The following is an 18,601-nucleotide window of genomic DNA, read 5'->3' as shown; positions in this document are numbered from 1 at the left end:
GGGTGTACTCCACCCTGTGAGGTGTGGGGTGTCAGACTGCCCCTAGTGGGGGATGTCTCCCAGTTAGGCTACTCAGGGGTCAGTGACCCACTTGAGCAGGCAGTCTGTCCCTTCTCAGATCTCAACCTCCGTGTTGGGAGATCCACTGCTCTCTTCAAAGCTGTCAGACAGAGTCGTTCGCGTCTGCTCAGGCCTCTGCTGCTTCCCCTGTTGTTTTTTTAGCTGAGCCCTGCCCCCAGAGGTGGAGTCTATAGAGACAGGCAGGTTTCCTTGAGCTGCTGTGAGCTCCACCCAGTTCGAGCTTCCCAGCGGCTTTGTTTACCTACTTAAGCCTCAGCAATGGCGGGCGCCCCTCCCCCAGCCTCGCTGCTGCCCTGCAGACTGCTGTGCTAGCAATGAGGGAGGCTCTGTGAGTGTGGGACCCTCCCGGCCAGGTGAGGGATATATCCTTCTGGTGTGCCCGTTTGCTTAAAGCGCAGTATTGGGGTGGGAGTTACCCGATTCTCCAGGTGTTGTGTGTCTCAGTTCCCCTGGCTAGGAAAAGGGACTCCCTTCCCCCTTGTGCCTCCCAGGTGAGGCGATGCCTCGCCCTGCTTCAGCTCTCGCTGGTCAGGCTGCAGCAGCTGACCAGCACTGACTGTCCGGCACTCCCCAGTGAGACGACCTCAGTACCTCAGTTGAAAACGCAGAAATCACTGGTCCTCTGTGTCGCTCGCGCTGGGAGTTGGAGACTGGAGCTGTTCCTATTCGGCCATCTTGCTCCGCCCCCCCACCCCCATGTCTCATTTTTCTATTTTTTTCTTTTGTTGCTTGTGCTTTTGTGTTATGTCTAAAAAACTATTTCTTAATCCAAGGTCACAAACGTTTACTCCTATGGTTTTATTTTCCTAAGGGTTTTAAAGTTTTAGCTCTTACATTTAGGCCTATGACTCATTTGAGTTAATTTTCATTATGTGATGTGAGAAAGAGATTCCCCAACTAGTGGCTGCAAGTCAGCTTACCCTGTCTCTCAGCTTCAGGACTTTTCTTCTTGGTAGCCAGCCAGCTTTTTTTCCTGGTAGATTCCTATTGCACACAATGGGCTTTTTCTCACTACTAACACTAAATCTCTTTTTCATAACTTACTTTGTCAAAATATGACTCAACTAAAACCTGATGAGCTTGGGTTTTCGTTTTGTTTTTTTGGAGGAATGAAAGAAAAATCCCTGAAGCCGATTGGGGCTGCAGTACATCCTTCCAACTTGGAGGAGAAACGGTGATAAAACAGCTTACTGCTGCCACCTGCCGTCAAGCATGGTTCAGACAACAACTGTGGCCCCAGAAGTTAGTTGCCAGGCTTAGCAAATTTAATTACTTTGGAATAGGGTAAGCCGTAGGAGTGAGTAAAAGGTGCTGGTTAGGAACTATGTTGAATTGGCTAGCACCAGCCCAATAAAGTAGGCAATAGTGCCTTACCTCCAAAGAATTATCACAGCAAGGGAACACTAGTCCAGTAAGAAGAGATCTTGAGGTGTTTTTGTTTTTGTTTTCTTTTTTCAATATAATCCAGAAGTCTAGATTTTTTAAATGTGAACTTTCCCAATTTTTAACTGACAATATAAATATATGTAAGGGTCATCAGACCAAGCAAAGCAAGTCTCTAGGATAACACTCTGCAACATCTCTTTCTTCTGAAACAGTCCCAAGGACTGTTTTAATAAATATGGGAGTCAAAATTAAAAGCTGCTTGCTCTGATGAAGTTCAAGTGACATTAGTGTTGGCCCAGCATCTTCAGGCTGTCTGACTTATTTTGCAACTGAAGACCCGGGCTTCCTTTGGGGTAGAGACCAAGTCTTCTGCACCTTTGTATCCCCATCAGTGAGTGTATTTCCCAGGGGGAGCAGATGCTCAGTCAACACAACACAGATGAACAGGTTTGTGCTTTGGCCCTGCCACAGTACAGCTATATGACCTTGGGTGAATCAGTTAGCTTCTCTGAGTGCCCATTTCATCATCTGTAAAATGTGAGTTATGAGGCTCTTTTTTGGTGAAAGTGGTCTTTTTTCAAAGGTGACTGGATAATGGAATGTTACATTCTCCAAGAAGAGATTATTGAGCATACACTGGGTTAACGGCAGCCAATAGGTCTTCAGATTTCAAAAAACCAAATGCCATGCTAAAAAGAACCCTTATGAAAATCAGCCTCACAATAATTTGACACAGACTGAAAGTTGAAGTGCTTCAACTTGAACAGAAATTAGGGTAAATTGGATAATTAAGGTTAAGTCCACAACTTTGCCTTCATTCACTATTCAAAACCCTCTGCCTAATTAATTTTATAAAATGTGAGCGTTTTAGTCTTTAAAATGCCATAAATTGTGGCAATTATGAAGGGCAAGTGTCAAGATGGAAAGATGAGTGAGTTGCAAACCAGATGCAATGTCCCCCAAAATTACCTGATCATAATACACTCATGTTGCTGTGGGGACTTGTTAAAATACAAATTCCCAGGCACCATGCCTCAAGATTATGATTTAGTAGGTCAGAGTGGATAGAATTTGTTTTATCCGTATTTCACAAGGCCTCCGGTGATTCATATGATCAGGCAAATTTGGAGAACTCTGAAAAGGACTTGATTTCTCATCTTGAGTCTAGACTAGTAACATAAATTTGTAGAAGTTCTCTGAGTTTCCTTGTCTGTGATAAAATGAGAATCTGAATAACCAAATTTAGCTTTGATTATCAGGTTTTAAGGTTCCTTTAAGATCTAAAAATCTATATGCTGGCCGGGTGTGGTGGTTCACGCCTGTAATCCTAGCACTTTGGGAGGCTGAGGTGGGCAGATCACAAGGTCAGGCGATTGAGACCATCCTGGCCAACATTGTGAAACCCCGTCTCTACTAAAAACACAAAAATTAGCCGGGTGTGGTGGCGCGCACCTGTAGTGACAGCTACTCCAGAGGCTGAGGCAGGCAAATCGCTTGAACCTGGGAGGCAGAGGTTGCAGTGAGCCGAGATCATGTCACTGCACTCCAGTTTGAAGACAGAGCAAGACTCTGTCTCAAAAAAAAAAAAGAAAGAAAGAAAGATATACTGTGTTCATAAATCATATATCAGAAAAAAGACTAGCATACTCATTCCCTCATCCTTTTATTCCTACAGTTTCAGAAGCCTCACATCTCTAAAAAAGGAAAAACCATTTTGACCAGTCTCATATTATTGAAGGCTTCTATTTAGACTTTTAATGTTTTTTCAGAAAGATTATAAATTCAGAAGGTCTAGTCCTAATTCCCGACATAAACTGACAATATTAAAGAAAATGAAATTTATTAGACAACTTTAAACTTGTGTCTTATTACTAAACCATAGACAGTAAAGAATATTACTGGTTACATTTTAAATCTTTTATTTCATAAATATATTATATTACATTATGTGGAACTTTTGGTGGTGATAGAAGTGTCAGTATGTTAAGTATAAACATTTTAAACATCTCACAATGTTTAGACCCTGTATTGACATGTCTTTATTATTTTCTTTTAATATACCACGAACCTAGAAAATGACAGTGATGGGCTAGGTGTCTTCGGAACTCCAAGAGTCTCTGTCCCTAATTAGACACTGGAAACTTTCTTCCTATTATCAAAGCGAATTGTTTCACTCATGCTCTTCTAGAACCCTTGTCCAAGATTTATTGCAGTGTCTCCTTCTTTAGGATCTCACCTGTATAACTTTTTCTTCTTGATCTTGTCAAACAATCTTCCTTCTCTTCCAGTCCCCTAACTGGGATTTTCCCAAGGATTCAGTTATAGCCAGTGCTCACAAACTCAGGTTCTCACAGGGGCCAGGCAATAGACACAAATGACTCAGCATCAGCTGGTGGTTTCTAATCATATGTCCCACTATCATTTAAAGTGTACAAAGAAACTCAGCAACTTCTTTTGAAGCAGTTCTCCCTCCACTCCTGCTTTGTAAATTTTTTGTCAATGACATAATAATTTTCCTAATTCATCAATCTAGGATGACTGAAGTGTCCTGACAGAATAGTCAGAAAAAGGTTGTGCTTGTGACATCAGCATGATAGTGATACTACCACAGATCTAGTCAGGATTCAAGATGAGGCAGGAATGACCATCACAGTAATGGGCAATATCAGGTCTGCATAAGTCATGGCAGCAGAACAAGACCAGGTAGGATTTAGGTACATTATATAATACTAAAAAGGTGCCCCAAAGCCACTCTCAAGCAGGTCTGTTCATAGCACCAAGAAAAGCTCTAAGGAAATAGTTGCTTCAAGTAAGTTACCCAGTTACATTTCAATTAGGGCAGTTCAGGACTGGTGACTGGCCTAAATCCCAGAGAAGGACCCTTCAGTGAGTGATTCTTAACCTTTTCTGGTCATGAACCCCTTTGAGAATCTGATGAAAGCTGTGGAAATTTTCCCTAGAAAAAATGCAGAGATTAACATATTCATAAATTATTGTTTAGAATTTTAGAGGTTTTATGAGCCACTTGATCCTATTTGTAGACCCTAGGCCAAAAACCTCTGCCACAGGCCTTGAAAGACCTTGGCTAAATAGAGCAATGCTGAATCTTCTTAGGAGTGGGGAGGGTCAAGGAAGGAATACTCTTTGCTTAGATAACTGAGCTTACCATCTGAAGTTCCTATGTCTTCCATGTTCTCTCTCTTGATAGATTCTGTTAATCTGGACTGCCAAAATATATTAAAGGAAACCCTCATGCCTGGTATTTTTAAGTTTTCTGTATCACAAATATTATTAATTGACCATAAATCTTATGATTTATGTATGAACACTCAATTCTACTTCATTTGGTCTATATGTCTATTGTTATGTCAGTACCATGCTATCTTGATTACTGTAGCTTTGTAGTAAGCCTTGAAATCAAGAAGTGTGAGTCCTACAATTTTGTTTTTCTTTCTTAAGAGTGTTTTACAGGTGCTGGAGAGGATGTGAAGAAATAGGAACACTTTTACATTGTTGGTGGGACTGTAAACTAGTTCAACCATTGTGGAAGACACTGTGGCCATTCCTCAATGATCTAGAACTAGAAATACCATTTGGCCCAACAATCTCATTACTGGGTATATACTGAAAGGATTATAAATCATTCTACTATAAAGACATATACACACGTATGTTTATTGTGGCACTATTCAAGATAGCAAAGACTTGGAACCAACCCAAATGTCCATCAATGATAAACTAGATAAAGAAAATGTGGCACATATACACCATGGAATACTATGCAGCCATAAAAAAGGATGTGTTCCTGTCCTTTCCAGGGACATGGATGAAGCTGGAAACCATCATTCTCAGCAAACTATCACAAGGACAGAAAACCAAACACCACATGTTCTCACTCATAGGTGGGAATTGAACAATGAGAACACTTGAACACAGGATGGGGAACATCACACACCGGGGACTGTTGTGGGGTCGGGGGAGAGGGGAGGGATGGCATTAGGAGATATGCCTAATGTAAATGACGAGTTAATGGTGCAGCACACCAACATGGCACACATGTACATATGTAACAAACCTGCACGTTGTGCACATGTACCCTAGAACTTAGAGTATAACAATTTAAAAAAAAAAACCAACAACAGACATTATTCCAGTACATGAAAAAAAAAAAAGAATGTTTTAACTAATTTGGTCCCTTGTATTTCCACATAAATTTTAGCATCAGCTTGTCGATTTCTGTAAAAAAAAAAAAAAAAAAAAAAAGGCAGATGTAATTTTCATAGGGAATGTGTACAATCCATAGCTTAGTTGGGGGAGTATTATCATCTTAGCAATATTAAATCTCCCAATCCATAAACATGGGGTGTCTTTCCATTTATTTAGGTATTCTCTAATTTCTTTCAGTGATGTGTTGTTGCTTTCTGTGTACACATCTTGAACTTCTGTTAAATTTATTTCTAAGTGTTTCATTCCTTTTGATGCTGTTATAAATGGAATTGTTTTCTTAATTTTCCTTTTGATTGTTCATTGCTAGTCTATGCAAACACAATTTATTTTTATATATTGGCTTTTATTCTGAAACCTTTCTGAACACACTTACTATCTTTAATCGTTTTTTAAATAAATTTTGTTGCTTATATTTGAGGTATAAAACATGATGTTATGGGATATGTATAGATAGAAAAACACTTACTATAGTGAAGCAAATTAACATACCTATTATCTCACATAGTTACTCTTATGTGTGTGTGACAAGAGCAGCTAAAATCTATTTATTAAAAATCTCTAATACAATACAATTTTATTAAATATAGTCTTTATGGTGTAATTCACTCTCTAGAGTTGTTCATCCTACATGTCTGCTACTTTGTATCCTTTGAATTATATCTCCCCACCCCTGGTAACCACTGTTTTATTCTCTCTCTATATATATTTGACATTTTAAAAAAAGATTTCACATATAAGTGAGGTCATGCAATATATTTCTTTCTATATCTGACTTCTTTCACTTAGCATAATGTACTCCAGTACCATCCATATAGTGGCAAATGGCAGAGTCTCTTTTTATAGCTGAATAGTACTCCATTGTGTGTAGGTACCACATTTTCTTTATTCATTTATCTATTGACGGACACTTATGTTGTTTCCATATCTTGGCTATTACAAATGATGCTACAATGAACAAGGGAGTGCAGATATCTTTCTAATGTGGTGATTTCATCTCCCTTGAGTTTATACCTAGGAGTAGGATTGCTAGGTCATATGGTAGTTCTGTTTTTAATTTTTTAGGACTCTCCATACTGATTCTCATAATGGTTGCACCAACCTATATTCTCACCAACAGTACACAAGGGTTCTCCTTTCTTCACACTCTCACCAGATTTGTCATTGCTGTCTTTTTTATTATAGCCATCCTAGTGAGTATGAGGTGATATCTCATAGTGGTTTGGATTTGTAGTTCCCTGATGATTAGTGAGGTTGAGCAATTTTTCATATTTGATGGCCATTTTTATGTTTTTTTATGAGAAATGTCTATTCTTCTTTGGAGAAATGTCTGTTCAGGTTCTTTGCAAGCTTTAGTAGTTTTTTAATAGATTCCTTAGGATTTTTTTGTATTTACGAACATGTAATCTGTAAATAAAAATAGTTTTACTTCTTCCTTTCCAATCTGAATGCCTTTTACTTCATTTTCTTTCCTAATGGCCCTGGCTACAACCTCCAATACAAAGTTAAATTGGAGATGAGGGTGAGCATCCTTGTCTTGTTCCTGACCTCAGATGAAAAGCATCTAGTCTTTTATCCTTAAGTGTTATGCTAACTGTGGGTTTTTCATATATGTCCTTTATAAGATTGAGGAATTTCTTTTATTCTTCTAGTTTGTTGATTTTTTTTATCAAGGAAAGGGTGTTGGATTTTGTCAGCTACTTTTCCTGTGTCCATTGAAATGATTAATGCCATCTGTAGACATCTCACTCCTCAGGTTTTCCTTCTATGTTTTTATGTCAATTTCTTGTTTTCTCCCATTGTAATCATTACCACAGGCAACTGCAGTGTTAAACAATTGCTACTGGTTGTTTTAGACAAATGCTCTGAGGAAAAGAGTATTCTGCTATGAGCAAACTCTGAGTCAGGTGAATTACAGAGAAACTCTGTGAGTGGGGGTTTCCAGGAAACTGCCAGACCAGTCAATAATGACAGTTCTCTGGGAATGAGGCTTTGGAAGTGTTCCAGTCCCGTTCCGACCCCTCCAGTGACTGCAAGACTGCTGGTTTTCAGTGTGATTGTGAGTTGTTGGTTTTCAAGGTTACCATAGAAGTGAGGAGAGAGGATGGGAATAGGATGAGTTAAAATGCCAGAAAGCTCCTTGGTCTTACTGAGATTCAGATGATTTTTTTAATAAATGCTCTGTGAATTGATGCAAGTCCTTGATCAATTTCTAAGTGAGGCTGATGTTGACCACTGGCTGAGATTATAGCTATCATTTTTTTAAATCTGCATTGCTTGTTCTAGTGTGCTAGTTCTTCTATCTTGTGGTAGCAGTTGGGAGTAAAAGAGAGAAGGGGACAGTGGGTGCACCTGAAGTGTATTTTAAACTGTTGCATCATCACCAGTACTAATACCATATAATGCACAAGTTCAAAGTAATGTCATATTTCCCGGTATTTGCTGTCTGATACCTTGCAAATGACCAAGAAGGCATTGAGCTCATAACTCAGAATGCTAAAGACAGATAATCTCGAAAGAGGGATGTATTTGAAGGCCACTGGTTATATCTTCCAAACCCTGGAGCTTTTCATTATTTTTGAAGACTGAGTTTTTCCATGAACTTACTCATCCTCAGTAATTTCGGTGCCAACAGTTGTCCTCCCATAATCAGTGATATTATGTTAAATTTTGCTTTTATTTCAAAAAATACTTCTGTGACATTTCTGCTCATGTTGGCCCTAGAAAAACTTCAAACAAATGTATCAAAAGTGTATAGACAACGTAGAATACTAACAAAAAGATCTTGACATACACTTTTCCTACAAACTGGAATAATTATGCAGTAAGAGGTATTTCAAAAGATGAAGTATATTATTACTTTATTTTACCTTTGACTGAAATTTATCAGAAAAATAACTATTTCTACTTGATCTTCATTTGGTCATGTATTGGCATGATTTTGGGGAGAGAGGGTCACGATATTTTCAAAAATAGCTTTCGAAACTTTAAAGCATTATACAAATTGTAAAATTCCCTTATGGAAGAAGTACAGAACTCTTTAACGAGGATGGCATCTTTCTACCCTGTCTAGAATTAAAACACAATGACTAATTAATGTAAGAAATTTATATTTGTACTGCTTTTCATTTTCCACGGTACTTAGTGGACTTTGTCTCAGTTGGCTGGTCCCAGTAACATAATAATGATGTCAGGGTAGGTAATATTAGTCTCATCTTATAAATGAAGAAATTGTGGCCAAGAAGTCAAGTGATTTAGCAGAGTTCTCATATATCCTATATGGCAAAGTTAGCCAGCACCAATACCCAGGCATGCTGACAACTAGTTCCATGCATTTTCCATGAGGTCAATTGCCTCTTCCAAGTAGCAATAGAAACAAATTTCCCCATATTCTATCCTAGCCCCCTTAATAAATTTAGTTAACAATAACTATGAATCCCTCAGCATCCCTTCCAGTCTGTGGCTTAGTGTACTGTACGTTTGCTGTTAATCTACAGTATAGAATTTATACATAGTATTTCCTACTCTAGGAACTGAATGCTTGAGTGTTTGGGTTATTGCACTGACAGAAGATTGAATGTATTTTCTTTGATAGGGAAGTAAAACTTTATTTTTTTCAGCAAGTGTTAAATTTTACAGTGAATTACAGGTCAATGAAAACATCTCCCATCTAAACAGAGCTGCTTCTCCTCTAAAGCATCCTCATAGTTTTCCAAGACAGCACTGCCCCAGCTTCCTCGTTGTAATAACTGATGTTATTTGATGTTGTTGATGTCCGATACACATTATGGCATTTAGATTTCTATCCACTAGCTTGTAAACTCAAGAGCTCAGGTGCCGTGCTTGTTTTTGCTCACCATCATACCCCTAGATTCTAGAGCAGAGTCAGCCACAGAATAGGCACTCAAATTTGTTGATTAGATGGATGAATTAATTACTTAAATGATGGGGGAAAAAAACAAACATGCTCAACTGGGTGCAGTGGCTTACGCCTGTAATCCCAGCACTTTGGGAGGCCGAGGCGGGTGGATCACCTGACCTCAGGAGTTCGAGACCAGCCTGGCTAACATGGTGAAATCCCGTCTCTACTAAAAATACAAAAATCAGCCGGGCATGGTGGTGCACGCCTGTAATCCCAGCTACTTGGGAGGCTGAGGCAGGAGAATCGCTTGAACCCGGGAGGCGGAGGTTGCAGTGAGCCGAGATAGCACCATTGCACTCCAGCCTGGGCAACAGAGCAAAACACCATCTCAAAATATATATATATATATATACACTCACTAAATTTGTAAATGAAACCAAACTGGGATAGAAGGCTGGCATCTTAAAATACATAATAATAATTTTTATGACCGTGACAAATGGGAGAAATGACCAGAAATGAAACAAAACAAGTATGACAAGGCAAGACAAGTAACTTGTCAGAAATGATTGTTAATATTATATGTGTGGTAGAAACATATTGTATTGACCTCATGCTTAGGCACCATATTTCCAGAGGAAGAGTGACAAAATTGTGGGTGTTTGGTGGGGAAGAGAAAAATGAACTATCTAAAAACCAGGTCCACGTGAAGACTGGTTAGTGTCTTCTCACAGATGCTTAACCTAGGGAAAAGAAAACTTAGAGGGCGTATGAGAGCAGCCCAGATATTTGGAGGTCTGTTATGTTGAAGAGGGATTGCACTGGTTAGTAGATGGTGTGCAGATTGCCACCATCCCACTCCTACCCCCACAGCAGATATCACAACATTTTTCCCATTGTAATCTAGGCAGTACATATCAATTGATCTAAATTGGCAAATTAGGTGGAGCTGTCAAAGATAATTAAGCAACAAACTTTATACTGTATATAAAATTTAGGAAAACCATTTTTCTTTCCAAGGCAATAGGAAGATGAATTTTATCTTAACTACAACTTTAGTATCTAGATAAACTGACATTTTATAGGCTTTGAAGACAATGCTTTCTTTAATAAAACTCGCACAGGCTTACTTTGGATGTTTTACATTAGCCAACACAATTTTTAAAACATGAATTTTCACACAAAACATCGTATTATGACTTAAATATTCGTCTGAACAATGTTTTGCAGCATTTGGAAAAACTATAAAACAATAGATCTGTAACGTTCTCAAAAGGAAAAGAAAGTAAAATACTGAATGTTTCAGCCCTAAAAATTATTATCTTTAAAAGAAAAATGTATTTCTATGGACTCATGGCAACAAAAAAAGGAGGAAAAAAAGAGAAATTGTTAGTGTCTTAGTGAACAATGACTTCTTGCACAATGCACTAAGCTTTGTATTTTCTTTGAATTTTTTCTATTTAACCTGCATTCTTGCTGACAAGCAACCTACTTTTAGAAGCTACTCACCATCCTCAAAGAAGAAACTTGTATTTCTGACTTTATTTTTCCTTAAGAGAGACTTCTACAAAACCTCTCTGCCATCTCTGAGTTCAGAACTAGTACCAAAATGAATGGGAGTTAGAGGTTGCAGATTTCATCACTTTGTAAGGAAGAACTCTTAACAAAGCAAACTGTCTAAATAATGGAATGGGCTACTCGTGAGGTCATTTTTCAAACAGAGGCTAAGCCCACAAGTAAAGGAGTTGTAGAAGGGATTCCTGCAATCCATGAGAAGCTAGAAAGAAATCCATGGTTCCTAAATGCTTGAATATGGGCCAGCTTATTAGAACCCCCTAAAAAATTTGTTAAAAATATAGATTCCTGGGCCCCACTGCAGATATTTCAAGAGCAGGGATCTGGAATCTGCACTTTTGGTAAATCCTCTATGTGATTTTGACGTGCAGCTATGTTTGGGAATCACTAGATTAGATGATCTCTAATATCCCTGCAAAACCAAGAGTCTATATAGTGAATTGTGAAGATATCAGATTGTGGCAGGTTTTCTATTAAAGGGAGACTTCAAACGATGGGAAAACTGGTGAACTGCCAAAATATTAGCCTTAGTTTTGCAAGTTTCAAAAGCTTAAAGAAGACTGATACATGTTAATCAAGCTCATGATGGTCATGTGCCCAATTTATCCACATGTACAATGGGGAATCATCTTTTACAGAGACTTGAATTCTCATGTCCACTCTCTGGATAACCCATTCCAGAATCAATGCACCAAAGTAACAATAGTCAGAGGAGATCTTGCAAGCATAGGCTGAAGCAAATAGAATCAAATCATCCATTTTCATATTTCTTTTATTATGAACATTTCAAATATATGCAAAAATAAAGAGTATACTATAATCGTGTATACACCCATCACACAGTTTCAACACCTGTCCAGCCTCACTTTATCTAAACCTCTACCACCGACCACTAGTCACCAGACTATTTTAACCAAATCCAAGATATCACGTCACTTAAGCCATAAGCATTCAGTATGTACCTCTGAAAAATAAGAATTTTTTCTAAAGCATAACCACAATACCTTTATCACAACTGAACGAAAGTGAACAATTACTTAATATCATAAAATATACAGCCGGTGTTCAAATTTTCCTGACTATCTTTTTTCTAAGCTTATTTGATCCATACATAAATAAGGATTAGAACTCTCGAGGAAAGGAAATAACATTCAATTGGTTAATATGTCTCTTAGTTTGTTGCTAGAGTTGTTGTTGTTGTTGTTGTTGTTGTTTTAATGATTTATAGAGTTTAATGGAGAGGCAATGTTCAGGCTAGCTTTAAAAGAGAACCCTAAGGAATTATTTAGGTTTATTTTAATCTATAGATTTGTCTATAGGCTCCACTTCCAGATCTCTTATTTTCCCCCTTACAGTTCTTTTAGTATAACTTTATTGAGATAGAATTCACATACTGTGCCACTGATCCTTTTAAATGTATAATTAAATGGGTTTTGGTATGCTTACAAAGTTGTGCAACCATCACAGCAATCAATTTTAGAACATTTTCATTACCTCAGAAAGAAACTCCTTACTCTTTAGCTATCAGTCCCCCAAAATCCCCGTCTAACCTGTCTTCTAGTCCTAAGTAATCACTAATCTATTTCTCTTTCTATACATTTGCCAATTTTGTACATTTCATATACATGGAATCATATAAGATGCAGTCTTTTATGACTGGCTTCTTTCACTTAGCGTAATGTTTTGAAGATACATACGTGTTATAGTCCGTATCAGTACTTCATCTCTTTTTAAAGTTGAATAATATTTCATTGTATGGATATATTACACTTTATTTAGACATTCATCAGTTGATGTACATTTGGGATTTTTCCAACTTTTGGCCATTGTGAATGATGCTGCAATAAACTATCATGTAGAAGTTTTTGTGTAGATGTTTGTTTTTACTTCTCTTGGGTATATAACTGGAAGTGGAATTACTAGATCTTATGGTATCTCTATGCTTAACTTTTTAAGACACTGTCAGACTGTTTTCCAAAGTGGCTGCAGCGTTTTTACAGTCCATCAGCAGTGTATGAATGTTATGATCCTCATTTCTTCCACATCCTCATCAACACTTGGTATTATCTAACTTTTTATAGCCATCCTAATAAGTGTGATGTGGCATCTCATTGTGGTTTTGATTTGCATTTCCCTTATAATTAGTGATGCTGAGCATCTTTTTATGTGCTTGTTGATCATTTGTACATCTGTGGGGAAAAGTCTTTTCAGATCCTTTGCTCATTTTTAAATTGGGTTATCTTTTTATCTTTTGAGTTGTAAGATTTTTGAAAATATGTTCTAGGTAACTTCCTTATCACATATATTATTTGTAAATATTTTCCCTTATTCTGTGAGTTGTCTTTTTACATTTCTGATAGTGTCCTTTGAAGCACAAACGTTTTGCATTTTCATGAAGTCCTATTTTTTTATTTTTTCTTTTGTTGCCCTTGCTTTTGGTGTCATATCTAAGAACTCATTGCCTAACTCAAGACCAGACTTACTACTGCTTTCTTCTAACAATTTTATAGTATAATCCATTTTTAGTTAACTTTGTATATGCTGTGAAGTGAGGGTCCAACTTCATTCTTCTGCATGTGGCTATCCTGTTATTCCAGCACACTTTGTTGAAAAAAGTCTATTCTTTCCCCATTAAATGGCCTTGGCAGCTTTATTGAAAATCAATTGACCACAGACACATGTGTTCATTTATGGATTCTCAATTCTATTCTACTGATCTACACGTTAGCGTTATGCCAGTACCACACTATTTTGGTAACTGTAGCTTTGTAGTAAGTTTTGAAATTGAAAAGCCGGAGTCCTAAAACTTTGTTCTCTTGCAGGATTGTGTTGGCTATTCTGGGTTCCTTGAGTTTCCATAAGAATATTAGGATCAGCTTGTAAATTTCTACAAATAAGCCAGCTGGGGTTCTGATAGGAATTGTGTTGAATCTGTAGATCAATTTGAAGAGTATTTCCACCTTATAAACATTGTCTTTCAACCCACAAACATGTGATGTCTTTCCATTTATTTAGATCTTTTTAAATTTCTTTCAACAAAGTTTTGTGTTTTTAAGAGTGTTACTTTTGCACTTATTTTTATTCTGCACTTCTTTTTTAAAATTTACTTCTGAATATTTCATTCTCTTTGATGTCATTGTAAATGCATTCTTTTGAACTTTCATTTTGGATTCTCTCTTAAAATGTATTTGTTGAAGAAACCATGTTGTTTTTCTGCAGAGTTTCTCCCCTCAAGACACAGACACACACACCACACCTGCACTCTAACCTAAGTCTGGATGTTGTTGCTTACATCACTACATGTTAACATATTTTTCCTTGTATTTTTCTAAAAATTCATAGTTATATCTAGGAGCTTGACAGGATTCAAATTGCTTTTTTGACAAAAAATACTTTCTACGTGCTGCTGTTTTTCCATCAACAGGTTTATGATATATGGTTAATACTCTTTTTGTAATGTTAGAAGACATTAATTATTATTACCTAGATCCAATAATTCATTAAAGGTTGTAATTTTATCATTCCTTCATAATTTATTAGCTGGGAATCTTTTTAAAACACTTTCCTCGCCAACTCCTTCATTACACCAAGGAAGAATTTGTATTTAAAAAAGCAGGTTAAATGTTCGAGTCATTCTCTTTATTTACCAGTTTTAAAATAATGAGCGGCCGGGCGCGGTGGCTCACGCCTGTAATCCCAGCACTTTGGGAGGCCGAGGCGGGTGGATCACGAGGTCAGGAGATCGAGACCCTCCTGGCTAACACGGTGAAACCCCGTCTCTACTAAAAATACAAAAAACTAGCCGGGCGCGGTGGCGGGCGCCTGTAGTCCCAGCTACTCGGAGGCTGAGGCGGGAGAATGGCGGGAACCCAGGAGGCGGAGCTTGCAGTGAGCCGAGATGGCGCCACTGCACTCCAGCCTGGGCGACACACCGAGACTCCGCTCTCAAAAAAAAATAATAATAATAATGAGCTAGCTTCTAGGTTTGGCCAAATTGAGCAATTATGTTTTTAAGTGTTTTTATGAATTTGTATATTTAAACATATTTGTTATATTTCAATTCATTATAGTTATTATCTTTACTGATGCTCAAATTGCCCCATGTTTGACTGATGACAGCCTCTTCAAGTCCTTCTGACTCAACTCTAATAGCGTTTTTAGCTTCCTTGCTATCTGGTGTGACAAGAGATTTTATGTTCATCTTGGACATTTCTTGCCACATATCTGAAGTCAGCCATTTATTTAAGTAATCCTGGGTCCTTTTATTAGGAAATAGCATTTAGAACCATTCTATGGGCACTACAGGTGAATTTGGACACTGAGATGTTCATTGTTTCTAAGTATTTTTAGTGGACAGAGCTTAAAATGTTTTTTAAATGACAAAACTGAGTTCATTCTGATGCCTCCATAATTGGATAATCTTAAGAGGTCTTTCCTTCAGGCTATGAAAAATCTGGCAAAGTATTCCTATTCCATAAGATTATCCCTGTGTCAAATGATTTTTTAAAAAAATATTGTATCACCAGAAACTGTGACTTGCTCTTGGACAATGATAGGTAAATAGTTGACAAATTCTTACTGTCTAATTTCCTTTTTACATACCTATGGCTGCCATAATTTCTGAATAAAACATTAGATGATCTCATGAGTATTGTTGTAAAAATGAGGACAATAGGAAAAAGTATTTGAAATCAGGACTATCTGGAAAATATAACCTGTATAGTTGCCACATAAATATTCTAGGCCAAAGATGACAAATACATTGGCCTATGAACATGTTCAATATTAATGATTAGGACAGCAGTTGCTAAATTGGGTCCTGAGCTGTTCTAGTCCTGCTAATAAATGTTCCATAAACAAAAGAAACTCATGTTCACAAAAGTTTTGGAAATGTAGGATTGAAAAACAACACAACAGATTTCTTTACTTCAGGACTCCAAGAGACATTAATGTTTTAATATGCAACGTGACTCTTCTGGAAGGGAAATAGTATGCAGTGTTTATACACTTATTTGAATGCTTCATGGAACCCTTTTGTACATAACAAGTTGTGAATGCTGGACCAGGCTGTTCTTTTAAATTAATCACATTACAATTATGTACTCCTGAAGCTCAGGTCAATCTATTTCAAACTGATCAGGATAAGACTTTGGGAGATCTTGTTCATTGAATGTTGAAGAGTGTGTGTGCGTGTGTTGTGTGTGTGTGTGTGTGTGTGTGTGACTCTGAAGGTAACTCTATCTCTGGTATCCAACGCAATCTTGGTTTGGCCTTCTATCTACTGACTACACTATATTCTGTTTTGTGTGTGTGTGTATAACTGTGTTATAAAAATAGAATTCTTTGTTATGTGTGGAGGACACTATTTGACAGATCTCATGATTGACCATTGGGAATATCTGAGAGCCACAAAACCATCCACAGCTGTTACTTTGAATCTTTGTGCTGTCCATTTTGGGCTGATCCCTCACAACTAGTGTTAGTCATGTTGCTTCCATTCTAGGCAGACAATAGTAGTTGCTTTTTAAGTGGCCTCTAGAGACTCTTTTAATATAGGATTTATGTGTAGGAATCTTTGGTCTAACAAAGGATTTTTCTCACCCTTAGGTGTTCCAACATTCACTAAACGTGTGGTGCTTTCAGCGGTTGTGAGATCCTGACTATAGAACGAGGTAGCTTGGAAACTAAAAGATCCTTAAAACTTGCCAGTAGGTTTGGGGGTTTCTCAGAGATGATTAAACTTTTGGAAAATGGCATCTATGAGAAAATGAAAAAGTAGTCTAGATTGTTACACCTAAAGACGAGTTACTCTAATATGAAGGATTGTTATTTAAAGCATTTCACAAAACTATTTATTGAGGTACGAAAAGAGAACATTGGAACATCAATATATTTATTTTTCTCATTATTTTAAATTTTCTGTACTGGAGTATTTTAATGTTTATTCATTAAAATGTATGTTTAAAGTAATGTGTAATGTATACATGTATGGTAGTACATGTATATAATCTATAAATCCATATACATGTATTGGGGCCCATGCCCAATAGTTTTTTAATAGACTAAAATGTATGCGGAAAAATTGATTTAGAGAATTGTGTGAATCTCTTCTTCATCAGAAGAGTGTTTTAGAGTGTATGTGTAGGAAACGGGGTTGGTTTAAATAGGAGCACGCGAGATTCAGTTACATCCATTTATTTTATTTAAATACAACAATTATTAGTGACACAGCATTCATTCATATTCAGCAAATATTTTCTGAGCATGTCCTATGCAGCAAGCATTGCCCTAGGCTCTGTGCATACGGTGGTGAACATAAACGTTGTCCTTGACCTCATACCAAACTTCCCTATCATACTAAACTTCCCTACCACTATAGTTTAGTAGGGAAGACAGCCATCAACCAAATAATCATACACTTAAATGTACCACCAAAAATGGGTAAGTGTTATGAAGGAAAAACACAGCAAGTTACAGGAGGCTACAAGAGTATAAACTGGGGCATCATCTCTATTCTGGGATTATCGAGAAAGGTTATCCTGAGAATTAACATTTAAGCTGGGGCCTGCGGAGATTGATCGCACGATTGCCTTGTCAAGAGATAGAGGAAAAGTGGCCTAGATGGAAGTAGCGGGTATGTGTGAGGGCCTGCAGGGGTCATGAGATGAGTGAGGGCCTGTGCCACAAGGGCACAGGGTTTCAGACAATAGGGAAGCTTCAGAGATGGATCTGCCTGACAGAGAGGTGGAGTGCAGGCTAAATGACCTCAGAAGCTTTGTCCTTCTTCAATTCCAGGGGGAAAAAATCACAAACTAGTTGGAGGTACCAGAGGGCTACAGAAAACAACAAGAAGAGACTAGCTGGTCGGCTAGGCACAATTAAAACATCGAATTCTGCCCCAGCAGCAATTCCGGGAACTTCAAGTAATGCCCCCTGTGTGGCCCTCTAGAACCGTACCTGGTAAGAGTAAAGGGCAATGTGTCCTCTGTGTCTGCAATACAGATGTAGACATTTTTTTTAATGGCCTGAGAATTTCATCAGCAGTAGCCAGCTGGAGGGCCTAGCAATGTGTTGTGATCATGTGTTTTCCTGAGTTATTTGAAACAACAGGGTGTATGTACTATCCTCTTGGCAAAATTAAAGGATTTTGAGCTAGGATAAATGAGGTAGATCAGAGGGTAATTGCAGGAAGTGGGGCAGTGGCTAGCCCTGCTTGAGGGCTTAGGCCCCAGGCTGCAGAGGAGCTAAGTGGGAGAGCAATATTTGACGGTCTGTTGCCGTTGTGCCTAGTAATCGGCTAGGGGAGGAGAAGGAGGACAAGGGAGACCAGGGTTGGACGATGAGCATGAAAGAAGAGTGGGCGAGCCAGGGAGCGCTTGCTACATGGAGGGCGGGAGGCGGCTACACTGGGTCCCCAGCGCCAAGAAAGGGGCACGAGGAGGCGGCGCGGGCCCCGCCCCCTCCCCTGGCGAG

The 18,601-nt window shown here is 38.1% G+C and overlaps 1 long non-coding RNA gene across 1 annotated transcript; it reads left to right on the top strand.

The window, feature by feature from the left end:
• Nucleotides 1-1,183: 1,183 nt before the first annotated feature.
• On the top strand, nucleotides 1,184-18,082 carry LOC117077582. Its single transcript, XR_004434804.1, has 3 exons — nucleotides 1,184-1,255; nucleotides 16,736-16,800; nucleotides 17,924-18,082. It is a non-coding gene; the product is annotated as an uncharacterized LOC117077582 (long non-coding RNA).
• The last annotated feature ends 519 nt before the right edge of the window (nucleotides 18,083-18,601 follow it).

The sequence above is a fragment of the Trachypithecus francoisi genome, unplaced genomic scaffold, assembly GCF_009764315.1.
Source record: "Trachypithecus francoisi isolate TF-2019V2 unplaced genomic scaffold, Tfra_2.0 Lachesis_group6, whole genome shotgun sequence".
Lineage (NCBI taxonomy): Eukaryota > Metazoa > Chordata > Mammalia > Primates > Cercopithecidae > Trachypithecus > Trachypithecus francoisi.
This window is presented reverse-complemented; position numbering and strand designations above follow the sequence as displayed.